Raw genomic sequence first — 20745 nt, forward strand, 5'->3', positions numbered from 1 at the left:
CGTCCCTATTACCAGTCCCACTACAGTCATAAAAAAGTAAGTGTAAGCAGCCTGTATTTGGCAGTTTGTGGAGGAATCACTCCCTCTCAGGTTGCATTGAGATAAAATTACATAACTCAAAGCCACCAAAGGCACAACCCCTGGTTGCATTTCCATCTGGAACATACGTTCTTCCCCCTTCCCCCAGCGCTTGTAGAGGAGATGCTTGGACAGGTTGTTATTTATGTCAGCACGAACTGGTGGTACCAGGCATGTCTCTGCAGTGGTGAAGGAAAGTATTAGCACCAGCATCGTTGTGCAGCATGTGTATGTGATGAGATAATAGACATCTGGCACTGAGTGGCTACTGGAGCTCTGTAAATCCATTGGTGTGTAGTTTTGTGCAGAAAGCTACCTCCAGCACAGTATATGACTGTATAGTCTGGAAGCATAAACTGAAGATTTTGTTGGTCCTTACAAAGCACTGAGCTGTGTAACACTGCTTTTAGATCCCCAGCTTAGCACTTGTGCCCAGACGCCCTCAAGGATGTTGTTGCCTGAAGAGGGAGACAGGGAACTCTCAGGTGTCTATGGACTTGCTTTGAAATCCCTAAGATTTGCTTTGCTTTGCTTTGTCATATCCCAATATTTTAGCTGGACCAAGAAGCTCAGCATCTGCCCTTGTGCTGTATGTCTCCCACCCAAGACCCTGCACATGATGTGTGCTGCCTGCACAAGTCTTCCTGCAGGAGAGCCCACAACCACACCCCAGACATCACCACCCCATCTCACATCACTGCCAGCAACCCACTGTCCAGGATGCTGGATGTGCTCACTGCTTTCTGGGCCTGACCAGATGCGAATGCCACATCTCCCACTTCTGGGACAGGAGAGATGAGTGTTCAGGTCCTGTTCCAGGTGCAGGCTGTGCATTGCATCCAACTTCTGTTTAGGATAAGCCCCCTAAAACCCTGCATTATTAACTCAAGGTTAACATATAGTTATTCCAAATCAATAAGATTACAAATTCCTTTAATATTCACCACCACTGATAAGTCCAGGAGTAGGCGAATCCTCTGCAGGACATAGAACATGTTTGATTCTGTGATGGGTCACTGCCAGCTCAAAATCCCTTGGGATGGGTGTGGGACCAAATTCAACTCTGTTGCACTGCCCTACAGCTAAACTGACTTCAGTTTGCATCCCCATGGCTTTATGTGGTAAATTGGTGGGATATTTGATCTCTAGTACCAAGAATAGGAATGAAGTGTCTGATTCCAGTGCATGATATTCTGCAAATATCTATTGGAGTAGCCAGGTCTGAGTAAAAAAAAGAAATCAAATAGAGGGATGTGGAAAAATCTCTTTATGCCTATAAAAGGATCACTTCAAAACCACAGGATTTTGTATAGGAACCTTTTTCCTTAAATAGTAGAAACAGTCACAGGGTGCATTCCATCAGCGTAAAAAATGGGGGTTAGAGGAGAGCCGCTGTGTGCAGCAGCGGTTTCCTCTCCTTCCTTCTCTTCCTTTCCTCCGCCTGCCACATGTGTAACATGTTTCTGTCTTATCTACAGAAACTGTGCTTGTAGAATACATATCAACAGTATAATTGCAATATATATATATTTATACACATAGGTATAATCAAAGCCATACACATATATATGTATGTGCTGTGTAGTTAAAGAGGAACTGCATGGTGGGATTCTTCTGCATTCTTCAGGAAACACCCTTCTGTTGCATTTTCCCACCTAGGTGAACAAAACTTGGCAGTGAATTTTGTTGGGTGTCTAAAATACCAGAGCAGGCTCCTACTGCGGGCTCACATGTGCAGCCTCCTACTGCCACCACTGGCCAGAGGCAGGGGAATAAAACCCAGAGCTCTTCAGCAGTGGGCCAAATCCTGCCACAGAAACCCAGCTGACATCATGGGGATTAGATGAGTGGCTAATGGAGACAGCAGGATTTGTGTCAATCTTTTACTTTGGATGCAAAGCCGAGTCCCCTGGTGGTCAGTGTGGGGTGGCTGGGGCTGCAGAGGGACCAGGTCTCCTCGAGGGTGAGTAGCCTTGGAGGGTGGCACTGGGCTTTGGGGTGCCCTGTATGTGTTGCCATGGGAAGGAGCAGGAATGTGGGAATGACTCTCCCAGGGCATGGGGCACAGGTGCATCTTGGGACAAAGGTCCTGTCACTGTACTTTCTAGCTCAGGAATCCCAGGCCAGCAGAGAACAGGAAGGGAGAGATTTCTGTGAATTGCAGGTTCATTGGCCCTTTTGAACAGGTTTGTCTGAGGGTGGGTTGGGGAAAGGAGTCAGAAGGTTTCCATCTTCAAACTGTAGCTAGACTAAGTCGAGACTGACACCTTTCCTGGGGGCTGTTTAGAAACCAGGGTGGTGTTTTTAGTACTTTATAAGAAGAGTCTTGTGTTCACATTACTGTGATGAAAATGTCATGCAAACAGACCCCAGGGACTCTGGCTGACTCCAGTTCATCCTTCCACCACATGCCTAGGTCAGTCCTTACAGATGTCTGGATAACCTGTTCTTAAAAATCCTTAATAACAGAACCTCCACAGTTTCACGAGACAAAGTATGTCAGTGTTTTACTACACTTACTATTAGGAACATTTCTTAAATCTGTCTTAAATTTTTCTAAACTCCCTCCCAGCCAGACCCAGTACAGACTCTTACTGAAAATTTAACATGTGGCTGATATCTACGGCAGAGACAGAGGACAGTTTATTTATTTTCTTGTCGCTCAGCTTGTGAGCTTATGTGTTTGAAAGCAATTTTTTCTCCCTTTGGACATCTCTCTTTTAAAGAAACTCATTTTCTTTAGCCTACCTTCCCACTCATACCTGTATAAACCTCTCTTGAGGAATAACATCTCTATCCATAAAAAAATCTTTAGGTGCAGTGTCACACTAGAAAGAGGAGCTGAACTGAGGGAAGGGAGATGTCTTACGTACTGCATTTCTATTTATGTACTCCAAAATGGTGTTTGGGTTTTTTTGTTTTCAACAGTATGACATTATAGGTACTCAGGTAGCCCATGACCCATCACAATCTGCAGGCCCTTGGAGCCGACCAGCAGCCCAGGGCAGTCAGCCCCAGCCTGGCTCAGGGACACGGGGGAGAGGTGTGAATTCATCCCTCCCAAACTGCATCTTTGGGATTTTCAATCCTTATCTCCATTTTGTCGTTCCTGCAGCCTACAGCCAGCATAAGACCTGCCATAGTTGAAACAAGCTCATTGTTTCATTTTCCCCTTGCCCAAGCTGTCACTGAAGATGTTGGTTACTTCTGTTGTTAGTTCTGGGATGAAGGGAGACCCCCAGGGTCCATTCTAGGCACTTCCTTAAGTCAAACTAGGAAGTACTGATACCTTTCACATACGGCTTTGAAATGGCTTTACCCTTCCCATAACAGTTTCACTGCAACCCCACTTCTGCTGCTTGTTTGGGAAAGGGCTGACACTGCCGGAGTTGGTGGAAACCAGGAGGAAAGGATTCTAGGGTGAGAGTGCACCCACTCCCTCCTGCTCCATGTAGTGGTCTAGAAAAAAACTCCTGAACATTTTTTAATGTGACCTGGCAGGAGACCAGGGTAAATGGCATGTTCTTTTTCCAGTGCTTTGGCCCAAAATGTGTGTTTCAGAGGCTTAAAAGAACAGTCAGTCAATTAAATGTGATAAACGAGGCCATTTGTCACCAGCATTTTCATTTTTCTTTTAAAGTATAAAACGAGATAATGAGCAGGGCTTGAAGAAATCCTTTGTGGTGTTGGAAGCCAAGGTCACATGATATACAGAACGGATTTTCTGCCTCTCCCGTCATGAGAATGCGATCTGACAATACTCCCCCTCATGACACAGAAATCAGAGACAATGTTAAGGGGGGGGGAGAAAAATCACTAATGCTTGAAAAAACAGTGACACGTTGCAATGAAGATGGCAAAAGAAATGCACTTAGTTAAGGGCAAATCTACCCCCACTGCAAACTTCCTGTTGTAGGTGCTGGTCAATAGGAACAGTAGCACAGAGACAGCTCCATAGTACCTTCATCTTATAACAAAGCCTAAAGCCTTATCACCCTGGTTTCTAAACAGTCCCCAGGAAAGGTGTCAGTCTTGACTTAGCCTAGCTACAGTTTGAAGATGGAAACCTTCTGACTCCTTTCCCCAACCCTCCCTCAGAGTTACCAACACATCACCTATTCAGAAAGAAGACAGCAGAGTATGTATCCAGTGATTGATGGAAAAGATGGTTCACCCCTTGTCCCAGTATGGGGGAAGGGACACAACTACAATGGGCTGTGTGAGCTGTGGGGTCCTGCACAGTACGGGAGTCCTGAGGCTTTGAGGCTCCAGATGGTGGGAGGCTATTCCTCCTGGAATGTCCACAGGTACTTCCAGCATACTGAGACAGGTACTGTGTCACAGGTACTGAGACACCCCGTTCAGTGACAGCCACGTAAGCAATGCCGTTCAGGTATGTAGCCCATAAGAGCTGTGGCACTTATGGTGGTGTGGTATCTGCATTAGTGCAGGTTAGTATTCGTGGCTGGAGGCTAGAGCTGGATATGGACCCAGAGCTGGAGTTTTTTCAGCTCTTTTTTGAAAAATAGCACCTTTCTTTCTGGCAGATTCCCAGAATGTTTCCTTCTGCATACAGTTCTTTTCTACTTTTCTATCGTGTATCTAGGAATTGGGAAACATTTACTCCAACGTGTGAACCCTCTCTGCACCTATGGGACATGAACATATTGATGGCATTTTGCACTGGCCTCTGTACCACCAGGCCAGTGTTACTTCTACAGCCTTTTCCCATCTCCCCTCTGCATCTACACACTTGTGCTACCACAGTAAAAAATTATTCTTTTTTGGTTTTGGGGAGGTTTTAAACTTGTTTTCTCAATCAGTCGTCAGTTTATCCTGAATACGTTGAGGCATGCCAGTAAATATGGTTGTGCACAAACAGGAACAGATATTTAAGGAGCTGAGAACCACTGACAGTTGGTCTCTACAACCTATGTTTTATTTATGTCTGTACTGTGTTGTCTTGGCAGCATTTCATTTAGTCCTGGGATGAAAACCCTGTCTTTTTGCAAACATGGACAGCCTCACACATGCCTCTGACATTAAATAAGTGATACAAACACTGCAAGGAAACATATCTTTTAAGACAACTACCCAGATGCACCAGCAACAGGAGGTGTTGAAGTAACTTGAAAGACTAAGAATTAAAATCTTATTAAAGAAAATGCAGGACGGGAGGTACCAGTCAGGTACCAAGGGAATAAATGCCAAGCATGCAGTTGAGCCAATGACTCAGCACCACGTTAACTTCAAGTCTGTGAGTCTTCAGCTGATGGTGAATTTTGTGCCTGGTCTTCAGTGGGGCCCTGTGCAGAGGAGCGCCCTCCTCAGCACCTCAGCGACTCAACAGCAGTAGCCTACAGCCACCTTCACCTATGTGAATGTTTCCAATACTTGTAGTGGCTGCCACAGTTGGACTCAATGATCTTTGGGGGGACCTTCCAACTCAGGATATTCTAGGATTCTATGATTCGCATTAGTGAGGTCTGTGCCTGAGGGATTTTTCAGATGAGGTATCAAACAACATGACTAGATCCTCTGCTGTATTAAACTGCTGGTAAGAGCAGTCTGTCTGTTCCTACCCCCAACTGGAAGCAGGCTCAGCCTCAGTTCATGAGTTGCCCTGGTTGTGGCTTGTTGAAAGGGTAGGATAATCCTGCTGAAGCCCTTGGTGGGCTGCCCGTTTCCTCTCCTTCCAACTCGCTTGCTTCCAAAACAAATTCCTATTGCAAAGACTCAGGTCCTTTCAACTCTGCATTCCTGCCTGTAACACGATCCCTTTGAAAAGGAGATGAACTGGTACAACTCAGTGAACTTGAAAAGAAAAAGATCCCAAATAATTGTTGGAAATGATTGGAAACAAATATCTCATAAAACAACATATTTCCAAGTGTTTCCAAAGCAGTTAGCTGTGCAATGGTCTATTTTCAAAAGCATGGAGACTTATCACAGTCAGGTAATGGAAGTATGGGAGTCAATGCAAACACTATTCCCTTTCTCATGCCCAAAGCCCGTGGGATGGCTGCCTGAAACAAGATGTTGTGTGAAGGTGCTGCCAGGATCCATTTCACCAATAGACTGGGACCCACCCCAGCAGCCTCTAGCTATGGCCCAAGGAATGAATGCTGGATCATTTCTGAAGGAGAAACTTGCTGGCATTCACTTTGTTTGGGTTAAGAGAGAAGGACATGGAGAAGGAGGGGGAGGGTCTGACTCCCTCAAGTTCAAATTTACAGCTTCAAGCAGGCAGTTCCTTTGCAAACACTTTCCATTGTTTTCTTCCTCCTGTTATCTCTACAGAAGGTTGAGCATCTTTAAAACTGCATTAGCCTCCCTTAGGGAGGCTTGTTTTCAGATCCCTTCTCAACCTGATTTGGAGCAGGGACATCAAAGGCAAGGCAAATCTGGTCTCCTGTTAACTTGGATCCATTTGGAGCTGGTCTGGGCAGTTCGAGCTTGCCATGATGTTCACAGTCTTTCGAAATATTTACTTATATGACTGACAAGGGAGCTATTTCATAAGTTATGATGTCTCCAGTTTTGTGTAAACAATTTACAGTGCTGTGATTGATGCTGAATGCTGTTTGGAGAGAGGCAAGACTGATTGTATATACTAGGCTTTGGTTTGGAGAGTTCAGGCCCAGGACTGGACAGTATTCTACCTAATAAATAACAACAGTGCTGTTTCAGTGCTCACAAAGCCACACAAACATGGCTGAATTAAAGCAATGCTTCTTTGAGCAGACCTTTTGGCCATGCAAACATCTGAGACCCCTGCAGAGGTGCCTGGTACAGTGGTCGCAGTTCCCAATTCTGCTTTTGACCCATGCCCAGGCTGTCCACAACTCTCCAGCACTTACTGGGCAGAAGGAAACAGCTGGTTTTGTAGGTAGGACAGCCAGCACAAATGTGGAGCATCACACTTCAAGCTCCCTCTCCAAATCTAGGAGGATGGAGGTTGGGAAGTGAGTATCACCATGTCAAGGAGGCAGCTCCAGTCCTTACAACAGTACAGTGAAAGGAGTGGGCTTGCTTCTTCTGGCACAGCTTCAGGTCATGGTACATGAGTGGTTTCCTCAGTCTTGCATTTTTCAGTGCCTTACTGCAGGTCTCCAGGGGCTTCCATAAGGAGGTGGGACTTCTGCTGCAGTGCTTTGAGTCACACCACCGAAGTCCCTCTTCTGGGTGAATACTTTCCATTACAGCTGTGTATGATCATGAGAGAAGCCTAATCCATGGCGAAAGAAGTATTCCCACCTCCAGTGGCATGACACAGGAGTATGATTGCCGTGGCTTATAGGTGCCTGCAGCCCAGCTGATGAAAAATAGCTGTAGACAAGCATAAGCCCGCATGAGATGCCAAAGCAGAAAAGAGAGGGTATAGACTAGTGTCAACTGAGAGGAAGTCAGAGTTTTTCATTCAGATCAAATTGCAAACAAGTTGTTTCAGTTCTGAACCATCAAAATGTTTTGCTTCTGGAATTAAGTGAACTGGACATGTCTGAAACAACAGTTGTAGGACTATGTAGTTCCCTCAAATTTTCTGCAATCTGACTTTCTGACCTGATTGTGAACAAAGGTATGACTTCCAGAAGTTCCCATGAAACGGAAATGCCGGGACCAGTAGCTATGCAAGGCAGAAGTTTGGAAGGAGAGGATGAAAGACCCCTTTCTTGCTACTAAGTAGCTGTTCAGATTGACTGGTACAGACAAGAAATTAAAAAAACCCCTCACTTTATTCTGGAAATCCTCTTTCAGATACATTCACTCCAGATGCTGCGAATAAAGAATGGGAGGAAATTAAAAGGAGGGAATTGACCCTAACACTGACACAAGATGGCTGGTTGGATGCGAGCTGGATAAAGGCTTTATATACCCATGCAGAGAAAAATGTGCTTCCTCTGAACAGAGCAAAGTAATGAAGCATTGGTTTGAAATTATTGAACTGTGATACTTCATCCATGTTTCTGACGGTGGCCTTGTCTAATGGAGAGAAAAGTACAAGGAGGTCTTTCCAGTTCAGACTGGAAAAAGGAAAATTGTGTCTGAGGCAAACATTCCACATATTGCATTCACTGTGGGAGGAAAGTAATACTCAATGTCCTCCTGATGTTCAAAACTGTTTCTGCAATCACCTTCAGCCACCAGAAAAGGCTGATTATCTCCCAGTTTCACCAGTACCATTCACTCTCAAAAGGCTGTATCTTTTCATTTAGTCTGTTGAAATCTGCACTCAGAACAAGAAAGGTCTGAAGCAAAATGCAGCCTGCCTCTTCCTCGCAAGGGACCAGCCGAAGAGTGATGCACTTAGCAAAGCAAGCACAGATTTAGGGGGGACCTAAGGGACTGATGGCATTGCCCTTGGTCTCCTTGGAGATATGCCTTGATGTAATTAATAATAAAAAATGGGGACAAGAATAAAAATGATTCAGAGAAGCTTTGGTACTTCTCCCCAGTTTAGCTCCTGTGACTAAACCCACACAGAGCCTAGAATGAGGAGATGAGCCTATTATAGCTAAATAGCAGCATAATGAATTATCTTCTTTGCACTTGCTTTTGCTAATGAGTAATCCAGTTTCTACCCAAACCCATGTTGGCTATGAAGATTTTGCCAGTAAAGATTAATCAAGATGCTGGAAGAATGTGGAATTAGAAATGCAGAAGAAGGACCGTAGCTCTCCACCATTTGCTCTTAAACATTGATAATCTGGGGCAAACTTTCTAATAGATAACATTAATACAACCAACACTTTGGTGAAAGTCCACCTTTAGCTAAAACTAAATACAAAAAAATGGTCTGCTTAGTGAAGAGTTTGAATCCTCTCTTTTATGTACAATATAAAAATATATTTATTTTGGGTGATGAGTCCTTCTTAGATTTGCAGACTCCAATTGAATAGTGTAGAGCATGTTGTGTGTTTTATGTGTCTTTAGGGTCTTTTGCTCAGAAAATTCCCAGAACTGCAGGCTATGAAGTTATAATTTAAATGATATTGAAAGGTATCAGCAGCCTCAGCTTTCCCTCACTTCCCCAGCTCTTGCAAGCCACAGAGGGTTGGCATCACTGCGTTTCCAGCCTCAGCTGTTGTGTGTGGGTACCAGTAGGAAGAGATGGCTCTCAGAGCACCTGAAAAGAAGTATCTGTGTCTGAAAGAAGCCTATTCCTGAAAGTTAAAGGGTTGTTGAATTCACGGGACAGAAACAATATGACTGCTGAAACTCTGCCCTATGATTCTGGGAGCTGCTGGCATGATTTGAGGGCTGGGTTCCTCAGTCCTGTGGAGCAGGCAATGGCTTTCTGATCTGTAGCCCTGACAGAAGGAGGTGCTGGCCCACAGCACAGTGAGCAGGCAGAAAAGCAGTACAAATAAATTTTTAGAAAAGCATTTGGGGTCAATCTTGTAGAGCAATTTCTAAAGAGCTCAAGGGATGTTATTGTTTAAATAAATATTTAAGGGAGATTCCTCTCAGTTTAAACACAGTGAGCTGTAGCATGTGCAAAGCAGCAGTGTTTGATTACGCATATGCAAGAGGCCAAAACAATCCATTACAAGGGAAGGTGTCAGAGGAGGAGAATACAATTTCCTTTGATTCTCTTTCTCTTGACAACACCATTTCTGCCTAGTGCCCAGGTGCAGCAGGGATGCAAACCCTGGCAGTCCCAGCACTGGATGTGCTGTGTAAGTAAGCCATTCTGCATTTTGTCTGATGAGATGGCTGGGGATGGAAGTGCAGGTTTAGCTCCGCAGGTTGCTGCAACCCAACATGCAGCAGTAGGACTGTGTGCCTAAGGAAAAGGGGAAAAAGGTGGGTATGGCTGGTCATGCATGACCCATCACATGTGTTGGACAGTCTTTGATGGACATACAATCACAGCCTTGGTGCTAGAGGGCTGCTCATTACAACAGAGGTTCACTTTAAAATCCTGCTTGATTTGGTTGAGGCTCGCAGATGGCAACTCAGATGAGTTTATTGTGTGTGGTGGCTACAGACTTGGAGTCACCTTGTGCCATGAGTTTGGTACAGCCAAAGCTTAGCACCATGCACTGTCAGAGGTGGGATACAAGGAGGTGCTTCTTGCCCTTCAGGTAGACAATGCCAAGGGTGTGAACAGCCATCCGGTAGTAGCAGAAGAGAAAACAAAAGAAATTCACTGCTGAGGGGCAAGACATCTAAACAAAAGTGAAAGCATGCTCAAAGACCACAAGCAGCTAAAAACCCTCAGTGAGCTTGAGCTTATTAGGAATCGCTGTATGTCATAAGTCTCTTACATAGACTTGGATGATGGGATTCACAACAGTGTTATAAATGAATTGATTAAAAGGGACTTAAGGCAATTCACAACACTTGTCTCAGTGTGGCAAACCTGAGGAGTTTCCCAAATAGTTTTCAGCAGTGTAAAAGGCTGAAATGTTCATCCTCCTCACCCTGTGCTAGCCTTTTTTTCTTTTGTGAAAAAGGTAAGGCCTTTGCCTTATCAGAAGTGAGTTTTTCTTCCCTGATATGATTGCATATTCAATCCCCTTCTGCATTTGAGTTGAAAAACAACAGAGCACCAAAAAAAGCACATTTTCCAAAGTGTCCCTGAAATCGAAGGATTCTGTAAAGATCATGCAACCCAGGTGATGTGTATTTCGTGGATGCATCTGAAGATATGGCAGATCCCCTGTGTGAAGTAGGACCATCCAGGGTGCAGATGAGGAGGATGTAGCTCTTTCAGATCTGTGTGAGAAACTTTATGCACAGACCTGTCTGCTTCATTCATCTCATCAAAGTTGTAACAGCAACATCCTCCTGGATTTATTAGTTTTGTGACGACTTCCACAGTGACATCCCCCCATAAGCATCTCTGGTCCTTTGACTGTCAGTCTCCACTCCACCCATCTGCATTCCTCCAGCATCAAAGGTTATGGGTATCCATTTTCTTCCATGACACTTGGAGCAGAAGCCCATAAGTATCCACCACTCCTTTTCATTTTCTGTTTCAGTTCCCCTGCAAATCCCTGCTTAAAACTCCTGTTTGTGACATCCTTGACAAAGGCAAGGCTGCTGGTGTGAAGCAAGTACTGCCTAACACGCTGGCCAGCACTGTCTCACAGCTTTTTAGAACTCCTTCCTCTCCCAGTAGCTGTCTGTAGGCAGCTCTGGTCTTCTCACATTGTCAGCTCCTGTTCTTCTGGTCTTTGTTTTTACGCAGTCTTGCAGAGCTGAGTCCTGGTGTGTGCATGGGGCTCCAGGATAATGAAACTTAACTGCCTGTCTCTGTGGAAGGAGAGGCTGTTCAGGATGCTCCACAGTCTATAGTCATACAAGAAGTGAAGGAAATCACCTTTCTTTGACACTCCAGCAGCAGCGGAAACAAGCAGACTGCAGATCCCTACCTTCCGATGTGGAAATCACGTCAAGAGGCACAATGAACACTGAGATTTCACCATCTGTCCCCAAATGTTGCATATGCATTGCATATAAAAATAGGCTATAAGAGTACAGTTATGACTGAAAAATCCATGAGGGAAGAGATGCCAGAATTAGGCCTCCTTTGTGCTATCTATTATGATACGCTTATTACATGATCACACAGTGTTTTGTCAGAGGTCTCAACTTTATCCCATGGTACAGCATGGACTGTCTTCACTGGCAATGTTATTTAGAATTACTTTTTTTTCCTTAGAGTTCAGTGTGGTCCTAGGCTTTATTTTCTTCCCAAGTCCTCCTCTTAGTAAGAATTACTGATTTTCCCAACATTTGGGAATTACAATGACACATCTCCCTATAATATCTGGACGCTCTGGTACCTCCATTAAGGGTGTGGTGGTTCTTTAGCCACTTGAACAAGATGGAAACAGAGACAGGCATGTAAGCAAATATCTTGGTTGCACCAAGCATCAGTTTATCAGGGCTCTGCCTTGGTCACTCATCCCAGCTGTCCCCCACCACAGTGCTGGACCTTCCCTGCAGCAAGACCCATGCCCACATCCACCCTTGCAGGCTTCATGAGTCCTACAGGCCAGTGCTTCAAGGTCATGAGCTGAGACTGAGGGATGACCAACAGACATAGCTGGGGCTGGGGCTGTGCAAAAGTGTTCAGCATCAGGCACACTGAACTTGCTCGAGGCAGAGCTTCCATCAGCTCCAATCATGGAAGTGGACATTTGGTAGCAGGGTCTTATGGCACTTGCAGATGCGTGGGCACACCGTGTAGCTACTGACTGCAGACTGGGGAGAGCCTCAGCAAGACCTGGCACAGAAGACCCTGCAGGGAGAGCAGGACTGAAGCCAATTCTGAGAGGTAACACTCATAGTCCGAAAAAGGGACCATGGATAGAGCAGCTCAGGTTTCATGTTGAGCTCTGGCAGTGTCCAGACTCTCCCTATGGTTCACATCTTGACAACACACCTTCCTGCCCTGCTCCCAAGTCCCCTGACTCCTCACTTGTACTATGTGAAGTACCATCCCAGTCCCATGTGACCCCATCCCAGTCCCATGCAATCCTTCAGCTTTAGCAACCCAGTACCAGATGTTTGCTTAGCTCAGTGTCCCCAGAGTCCCTGTCTGCCTCCTGGCTGTGCCAGGAAAGAATCAGAGTGTATTGTTCCCTGCCTGCCTTTGCATTGACCAACACCTCTACCCTGAGCAGCATTACATGGACAGCCCATCTTCATCCTGCTTCTAGAGCTGGGGATAATTCTTGGACTGCAGAGAGGGGACACAGGTAGCCTGATCCCTGCAGATCTGTGGGGAAGCAGCAGGATCAGCAGAAACTTGGTAGCACTGACTGCTTGCACAGGAGCACTGGGGTCAGCGCTGGGCTGAGCTTGCTCATGTGAGAAGGAATCTCAGTGGATTTTGACTACTCAGCCCTAGCACGTCCCTAATAAGTTGCTATTTTTTCCCTTCAAAGGCTATCACTAAGCCAAATTGGAGGAGATTTGCAAAGTTAAAAAAAAAATCACATTCCTAAGACAGAGCTGCCAAATTTCAGATCTTAGCTCCGAAGCGCAGAGGGATAAGAACTATCCAAGGAAAGAATCATCAGGTTCCCCCCTCCCGTTTCTTCCTTTCATTTTTTTCAAGTTGGACAACAATTCCTTTTTCCCTGTGCTCATTCTTGGAATGGACAAAATTGGCTGGACAGTTTTGGCTGAAATTTTCCAGAAAAGAACTTAGCCCAAGGCAGACAATCAAGTTGGAAGAACTCAGCCTAAACTGTTCAAGTCTGACAAAGTTATAAGCAGCAGCAAAGGCGGTCTTATAGCAGGACAGATATGAGTAACCTTTATCACAGGAGCCGCGTGCGATCCCACTGCTGACGCATTCGGAGTTATAATAGCTGATGATGCTGTTCCATTCAGGTGCATCTGATCACGATTCAGATATGTCACCAGTAAAAAACTGTTAACTCAATCATCCCACTGAGTCTTCCCACACCCCTTCCTACTCAAGCAGCTCTTCCCAACTAGCAACCGATCCTTCGAAAAACCACAGTTCCCTCGCCTCCAGTATTTGCGAGCAGGATATGTCAGCTTCAGCTTCTTGGATAGAGGCAGCTGATGCTAAAATGAGATTGCTCTCTGAACTAATGTATTCAAAATTAATAAAAGAAATAAAGTAACACAGTCCTCTGGCATGTTCCCATGCATATTTTCCATAAAAGTTAGTTTTTCCACAAGAACAAGTTGTGAGTTTGTAGGGGTTTTGCACTGAATCTTGGTATGGAGCTTAGAATTCTTGGCACTGCTTGGGACGTTAAAATGACATCAGCTCCACTTTCTATGTTGGAATTTTATAGTTCCTGCCTGACCGCATTTCTTTGTTCTGCACATATTCTCTCTCCTCCGAGCTGCCTCTCTGCCACAGCGTGCTCTTACATGAGTGTTGGGAAAAGCAGAGTGTTTGTATTCCTTGTAGCCCTGCTTGTCCCTCCCTGTGCCGGGCACCCAAGTGATAAAGCTGCATTTCTCCCTTCAGGACAAAGCAGCACTGTTGGCTCAAGGGACGAGGGCACCTTTGCCAGCCGGAAGGCTTCCCCTCAGTGTGGCAGCTCTGTGCTGTGAGGGACCTGGTGTGCTAAGCAGAGTCCTCTTTTCTCTGGCTGAGCAGAGGAGTGGAGTGCCTGCTGCCAGGTGACATGGCTGTGGGACAGCAGGGGCTAGTGGGAGGACAGTGATTGCAGACAGGACAATGTGAAACCATCCTGTCTCACTCAAGGAAGGGTGAAGGGAGCTGAAAGTAGGGGAAGAGGAAAGGGAGCATCTCTGGGTGGGAAACAAGGCTTTCTCTAGCCCTGGAAAGGTAACACCTGGAGCAGTGTTTGTTCAGTGCCTCAGTTCTCCTCCCGCCACTGTGCCCACACTGCCCCATGCCTTGGGGCAAGGAGGGGCAGCATTTTTTTAAATCAAGCAAAAATCTGAGTAATGGTGTTTCCATATTACCCAGCAGCTCGACCTGCTCTGTTTGAACACTGTGGTGCAGGAGGACTGATTTGGTACTTGGGATCCCCTGTGAGCCACAGCACAGGGCTGGGAGAGTTAACAGACTCTGGCACTGGGAGTACAGTTCCACAGGCATTAGCACAGACATCACGCTTGTTTCCTGGATTTCAAATAAAATAAGGATTCAAGGAAAAGATGATGCTTTTCTACATCCCCTATGACTTGGAAAGCAATAAGAGCAAATAAAGGCAGTTAATTATCTGGCACACCGCATCCAAACATTTCTGAAAGCACGGTTCTGCTGTTACTGTACGAGTCACGCTGGAGCAGCATTAGCATACACTCTGTAAACAGACTCAGTGCCATCCTCCAGCACAGCCTCAGCCTCCCAAAAGGGATTAGAGCAGCTGGACAAACCGAGGAGGGACTATACCTGGCAGTTAACAAAATGCCAGTTTTGCTTTAGTCTGGCTTGATTGCAATAGCACCTGGATTTGCTATTTCCTATGTTGCCTACATGCTCAGCCTCTCTAATGTGTGAGGAAAAATCACTGCTCTTTGCTTCTCTGTGCAAGATTTATCATTTCATCACTTCACTGTTATGTGGAAATAGCCAGACCAAAAGAACAGTTAAAGGTTGTGAAGCCATTTGCCAAACACTTCTTGCTTTATAACAGCAACATTTTTACAATTGCATTTGCAACAGCATTTTTGCAATCACATTTATAAGCTCCTTTACAAGCACATGCAACCATATACAGAATGATGAAAATCTTTACCTTGCTTGCCCAGAGGAGAGAGCCTGGTTTCCTTTCATGGATCAGAAGTAGGGTGAAAAACAAACCCAAAAAAGTCCCTTGAACAGACTCATCTGCTGAGAGTTGTTTAAATCCCAAGCCTGCTCCTGCTAGCAGCTCTAAGTTTGTGCTCTGAATAGAGGCTGTGTTATTTTAACCACAGGATTTCTAGTCATGGGGGAGGAGAGATGGATTAGGTACGTTTGCAATCTAATGCTTCACATTTACCTCAACAGAAATGAACTACTTTTAGCCTGATGTAAATAAGTACTGCTAAGATATAAATTTCAAGAGCCCACTAACCAATTATGCTTAAACTAACATGCTAAATAACTGTGGAAAATTCCAGAGGAATAAGATAACATACTTTTGTGTTCTTTCCTAAATAAAAGGCATGTGTGGAATTTCATGCTAGATACTGTGACAACTGAGGGGCAGCAGATGAACTGCACAAACTAACCTATGCAAGGTGCTATACCTCATAAAACAGTATTCCTAACACCTGTTAGCCTGGATTTCATCAGGCATCCCAGCAATATGGGTTTCCATGGCTTGTAAAAAGCACAAATATGAAGGATTTGAATATAATATTTCAAAAGAGCAAATAAAACTCTCTAAGTTAATAATCCAAGACTTTAAAAGGTCACGGGGTCTGTAGTTCTGTGGGAGCACAAACTTCAGTCCACTGAACAAGTGCCACCTCCAACAGTGATGTAAGCTGGATACCCTCCCTGCAGCTCACGGATTGATGTGGACAGTGTTAAATGCAGGCAAAATATTGTGCCTAGCACATTCGTTTGTGTTTTTGTTGTTTAATCCAGCTCAAACTCTGCCTTCCTTTCCTCGTTTATGACATTCGGTGCCACAGCTGATGTGGTTGCAAAGCACAGCTATAGCCCAGGTTTCCACAGCCACCTCACAGCTGATGGGAAAGAGATCCCTTTACTTTCTGAGAGGTCTGATTTGTAAATAAAACTAATTCTTAAACTTTGGGCTAAACTAAGAAAAAAAAATTGAATGCAAAGTACTGGAGGCTAGGGGACAAATTCCAATTTGTCTTTGATAGCAGAGGCTTCAGGAACACAAGTTTAATTCCATTTTGGATAAAACCTGGATCTATAAATAACATTATCTTACACTTACATAACACTCTTCATCCCAAAGCGCTCCCGAGTGCTTTGCAGATGTAATCATCCTTTCTGAAAAACGCGGGCAGAGCTCCCGCCCTGGAGGGGCGGATCGGGGCGGATCGAGGGCCGTGCTGGGCAGGAGGAAGTCAGCAGAGTATCCCGTGGCAGTTTGGCCAGCTCCTGTCCCTCGGCAGGAGCTGACAGCTGGCTGGGGCATCACAGCCATTGCTCTGCTCCTGGGGTGCCGGCCAGGAGCACGGGGAGGCAGCTTGTTGGGTCACCCAGGTATGGCTGAGACAGCTCACTCTGGTGTACAGGTCTGGTGTCTTTAACAACCGGCAGCGGTTCAGAGTCTGTCACCCAGTTCAGCCTGCAGGTTCCTTAAGTTGACTGGGGCATCTCCAGAGATGTTAGCCTGCTTCCCAGCGCTCAGACTGAGCTCTCTAAGCTCCCCACAATGCCTGGCTCAGCCTAGCTCACCTAAACTTGGGCGTATGGGTTTTTGTCGGGTAGGCAATAGGTAACCTATTGTGGTTTAACCCCATCCCAAGAGCAAGTACCAAGCAGTTGCTCACTCCCTCTCCCCAGCCTCCCCAGTGGGAGGGGGAGGAGAACTGAAAAAAGGCAAAACCTGTGGATTGAGATAAGACCAGTTTAATAATTTAAATAAAGTCTACAACAACAGCAATGACGATGATGATAGGAAAAATGCACAATACAATTGCTCACCACCCAGTGACCAGTGCCTAGCCTGGTCCTGAGCAGCCTGGCTCCTCCCAGCCGACTCTCCACAATTTATATATGGAGCATAACTTTCTAGGGTATGGAACATCCCTTTGGCCAGTTCAGGCCAGCTGTCTCACCTATGGGTCCTCCCAGCTTCTTGTGCATAAGAAACTGCTTGACACTGCTCAGCAACAACTATAACATCAATGTTATTGACATTATTCTCATACAAAATCCAAAACACAGCACTGTTACTAGGAGGAAAATTGACTCTATCCCAGCTGAAACCAGGACAGATCCCAAGCATCTGTGCCACAGGCAGGGATTTGCACCTGAGCTAGGAGAAAAATGTCCCCAAACATCCCATCAACATACCCTTTTCTCATCAAAAAGCCTCTCCTTCCCCCAGGCAAGCAGCTCGCTCCACTCAAGTGGGCTTTCCTTGGCATTGCTGTAATTGTCGTAACATCAATTCCACTGATATTTTCCAGCTACAGGTTCTACCTCACCCTTGCATGGGACCACACGAGGAAAGCAGGCATGAGAAATGCTCCCAGGGCAGGGACAGGTGTTGCTACAGCCCTTCTGGGGGAAGCCTCACCTGGAAGAGCCCAGGTCCCCCAGTTTGCAAATAATGGTATCTGCACCAGACCTGTGCACCAACACTGCCAGAAAGGGCTTCTGTGGTGCTTCCTGCTGCACCTGGATGGGGGATCTTTGCATGCACAAAGGGAGTTTCTGTGCTGCAGATGGGTATATTTTTCATTTTTGCTTAGCTGGTTCAATAGGAAACAGCAGGAGGAAGAGAGGCCAGCAGATGTTGTTCTGCAGGTTGACCTGAAGAAAGTCCATTTTTCCAGAGAAACTAAAAACAAAAAAGTGGGAGTGGGGAAAGCAAAAATAATTTTGCATTAAGTGAAAGCTTTTGATCCTAATGCATGGTTTGGTTTTTCTAGCTTATCTCTTAGGTCAGATTGTACTCATTTTACAAAGAAACAGCACTTTAAAAACAAACATAAAGGAAATTTAGAGTTTTGTTTCTAAAATGTCAAGGCAAGACATTTCAGTGTTCCACATCGCTCCTGTTTTTTGGGATGTGTAGAAAAATAATAACAGAGGGATGGGTTTAATGTTCATTTCCTTTCTCCTCCTAGACATGTCAAAAAATTGGACCCAAATTTACCACCAGTTCCCTCAAGTTTGTATTATTTAGGAAATAAAAACAAAAAACATTCAGACTGAAACCTTTGCCAGAGTTAGGGTCTGAGACAGCATCCAGCATTTGGAAATTGAACACCTGCCTATTGATGAAGTTTGTTATTGTTCTCTCATGCTTTGAGGCAGCTCAGACCTGCTCCCTGCCTTATGTGTCCTGCTGCAGTACAGACCACAGACATGCCCACTGCCTCCAAAACAAAGTCAGCTTCACATAGTTTCCTAAGAGCTCTTTCCCTCTTCATCCAACCCTAACATTATGGTTCTTAGCTGAAATGGCTGTTTTCCAAGTGTAAACAGCAACAAATTATTCCTGATCTGTGAGAGGAGCGTCCCCTTTCAGCACCCTCTGTGCAATGCTGGATATTTCTGAGCTGTAATCACACTGGCTGAGGTCTGTAAGCTGTGGTGCTCACCTGCCTCTCATTAAAGCCTGCAGAATAAAATACAGCCCGTGCTAGAACTATTTAGGGATTCAATTTTACTCTTCAGTCAGCATTCATATGAATTGGGCAACAAATGCAAGGGAAATGTGAAGAGCAATGAACTGTACAATGAAGTACAATTTTGCAGCATCCAGAACTCCTACACTGGCCACTCATTCTGAGATAATGGGGTGAAGAATTCATAATAGACATTGTAGATGGGAAATTACATGTTAAAGAAGCTTCAATAGTTTCTATTTTGTATGTTTTCTCCCTTTTTTAATAAAGTGAACTGAAAACTAGAAATAAAATTTTCTCTTTCTTTTGTATTAGGGAACTGCTTCTTGAAGTGATGCTACAATCCACACCATTAAAAATCTTCCATTAGGATTCACACAAAACATCATGATTGATCTAGAAAACACAAGCTTTTGGGAAAAAAAGCCCATTGGGAATAGTAGCAGACCACATTTTCATACTTTTGCTCTTCAGTTTTGACATCTGGTAGTTTCTTCTGTTGTAAAAAAAAAACAGACGTTTTATTTAGTCAAAGTACACCAGGAAACTGAGGCCCTGAACCAGCCCCTCCCAATATCAAGCACTATAAGACACAAAATTGTGATAGTTGTTAAAAACTCAACAAAAACCCACCAAACTAACCAACAAACAAATAACAACAACAAAAAACAACCTAAAAAAAAAGTGAATTTAATCTCATGCGTCTGAATTATTTTCTTTCTAGATTGCAGTGCTTGTTTCTGTTCCATTTGTAAGATTACATCAGCCGCTACCATCGGTGAACATAAACCACCACATGATGTGACAAGCTAAAACTGAGTGAGTTTACAGATAAATGCAGGTTAGTCTAGGGAATTCCACCAAAGAACTTCCCCCTAAATGAAGTGTGTACAGCTCTATTACAAGCCCCTGCAGCTCCGCAGTGGAGCAAATATCCACCTGCAGCTCATGAAGAATCCCTGGACATAATATCAAAAGAACTGAGGTAAGATGCTTCACCAACCTGCTCACAGGCATTCTCCAAGCCTTCATCTCACCTAGGAGCCCCAGAGGAATTTGTCAAAAAATTATGAAGCGTGCATGGAAGACCTAAAATTTTACTGAGACTCAAAGCCCTTTGCACTGTCCAGGGTGGGTAGTATGATGTGGAGCTGTCTCTACATCATTACAGTCATATCAGCCCTGAGGACATTTCCTCTTATGGAGAATCATAGAACCATAGAATGGTTTGAGCTGCAAGGGACCTTAAAGATCATTTATTCCCAACCCCCTTGCTATGGGCAGTGACACCTTTCAGTAGACCAGGTTGCTCAATGCCCCATCTAAGTTGGCCCCAGAGCTCACCTGGAGAAACATGTAAAAGGGCCCTAAGAGTCTGCAAGATTTGCTTTGAGCTCTATTTTTTTTTTTTGGCCTAAAGCAAGACAGCTAAGCCAAGGCTAAATCTTGTGCTTTCCAAACAAGTAAGAGGCCTGAATAATGTACTTTGTGTTAGAGATGAGGATTTGATCCCCACATGTATCACAGACTCCCTGCATCACTTTGGCAAATCACCTTGTGATGGATTTTCATACACTTGGCACTAAGGCTGGGTCGTTACAATAACTGTATGAGGCAAGATCCCCAGAAGAGCTCATTTCCCCTTGTCCAGAGTTCTTTGGATGAATTAGCCCACTATTTTACTTGCTAATGGGAGCTCAGCTCTTCTGAAAACCTGCCTGTACTTGGCAGCCTCAAGTTCCTAAGAAATTTTATCCCCACACCTCTGTTTCTATTCCTATAGGCATGTTGAAAGAAACCGTCTTTCCTTGGAACCCTTTGTCTGGTTTTTCAGTTCCAACCAGGAGTTCCTGGTGGTAAGACCTCTGTTATGTGAAGTGTCCTGACCTGTCTTTCATGGCAGGGCACAAACCTCTGGCACAC

General features: G+C 44.9%; 1 protein-coding gene across 1 annotated transcript in view; it reads right to left on the reverse strand.

Annotated features, from left to right (window-relative positions):
* JCAD (junctional cadherin 5 associated) overlaps window positions 1–15422 on the reverse strand; it is a 60020-nt gene extending 44598 nt beyond the window's left edge. The window contains exon 1 of the mRNA XM_027717360.2: window positions 15291–15422. The gene's annotated coding sequence lies outside the window, so the exon portion shown is untranslated. The remainder of the gene's footprint in view (window positions 1–15290) is intronic.
* Window positions 15423–20745: the final 5323 nt, after the last annotated feature.

Source organism: Pipra filicauda, unplaced genomic scaffold (genome assembly GCF_003945595.2).
Source record: "Pipra filicauda isolate LSUMZ 115617 unplaced genomic scaffold, ASM394559v2 scaffold1_size10287979_pilon, whole genome shotgun sequence".
NCBI classification, from domain to species: Eukaryota; Metazoa; Chordata; class Aves; order Passeriformes; family Pipridae; genus Pipra; species Pipra filicauda.